Here is a 1,373-nt window from a genome sequence, read left to right as displayed (position 1 = left end):
ATATGCAGGTAAGAATCCTACTGATATTTAGATTGAACATGGTAGAGCCTTGTTCTAATCATCATGAAATGGGTAGCCTGATGAAAACACACTTTTGAGCCAGCGGTACCTACACAGATAAAAGAAAGATCACTGCTATGGAGTGTGAGATGCAGGAAAACAACAAGTACCAAAGAATACATCCAACCTTTTTTCTACATGGCCATCTTGTACTTTGAGCACTATCAATTTTTTGAATGCCTAAGGTAGATTTTTTTTCCTATTAAAGAAAAGGTCATAAGCAGATAGTTTAAGAGGTTTTAACGACGAATACAGTTAACAACAATGATTAAACAGGTTGGGATATTGAATTCTACTTCTTAGCATAATATTTGATTATTGCAGTACTTATTTCTTACTCGTTGTACAAATTATTAATGTACACACAAAAGAGAGCATGGGCACCTGGACTAGCAGGAATGACAACAAATGCCAGGGTGAATTGTCGTTCAACACACTGAGGCTTGGACACTGGCCCCTAACTGGCAACTTCCTGAAGAAAAACAAAAACATAAAGATGAAGTAACTAAGAAGCAATGATCATGTATTTTATCAAAAAATAAGAATCAATGATCATACCTGAAATACAAATAAAACAGGAGCACGCTGATGGTGGATAAGCAATTCTGAAAAGTACTTTCCAAACTTTTAAGTACATATGACCCCCGTTGATAATCTTTACAAATCCAAGTTAATATCTCTCAGCAATAAAAACCTTATTCAATATATTGAAGATTCACATACGCTTGCACATAATCATCATGGGGTGCTTTGATGAACAAGATATTTGCTGGAAATGACCTGCACGAAATGCTAAATACAGGTACAGTGCAAACAAAATGAAATAATTATAGGGTACGCAGAGAAAGACAATGGAAACTAATCTTAACCATTGAAAAAATAACAAGTTAACTTACCCTCCAAAGATTTGCATTTATATTTGCATTTATAGTTGCAGATGTGACAATTAGCTTAAAATCCCTTCGTTGTGCAACAACCTTCTTCAACACAAAGCTTCAGCATTGATGAATCTTTTAATGTACTTCGTCCATGACGATGATATTGCATAAAGAGGAGGAGACGCGTCACTGCAGCAAACAATATTTCGAGACTGAGGTGCATGGATATCACAAGCTTTATCAGCACTACAGGAGAACAAGGGCAAGTTAACAACATGCAATATTTGTCAAGCTCGGCATTCCATGCTAAAAACTGAAAGTTAATCACAACTAATTATCGGGCATGTGACCAACTATATGTAACACAAAAACAAGGTTAGTAACCCGTGCGTAGTCTAAATGTACCTAGTCAAAGGCAACGCACATTCCTTCCCC

The 1,373-nt window shown here is 36.2% G+C and overlaps 1 long non-coding RNA gene across 1 annotated transcript; it reads right to left on the bottom strand.

Moving 5' to 3' along the window:
- Positions 1–443: 443 nt before the first annotated feature.
- On the bottom strand, positions 444–1,373 carry LOC124697656. Its single transcript, XR_007000818.1, has 4 exons — positions 1,344–1,373; positions 957–1,127; positions 619–840; positions 444–532 (listed from the first exon to the last, which is right to left on the bottom strand). It is a non-coding gene; the product is annotated as an uncharacterized LOC124697656 (long non-coding RNA).

The sequence above is a fragment of the Lolium rigidum genome, chromosome 3 (genome assembly GCF_022539505.1).
Source record: "Lolium rigidum isolate FL_2022 chromosome 3, APGP_CSIRO_Lrig_0.1, whole genome shotgun sequence".
Taxonomy (NCBI): Eukaryota; Viridiplantae; Streptophyta; class Magnoliopsida; order Poales; family Poaceae; genus Lolium; species Lolium rigidum.
This window is presented reverse-complemented; position numbering and strand designations above follow the sequence as displayed.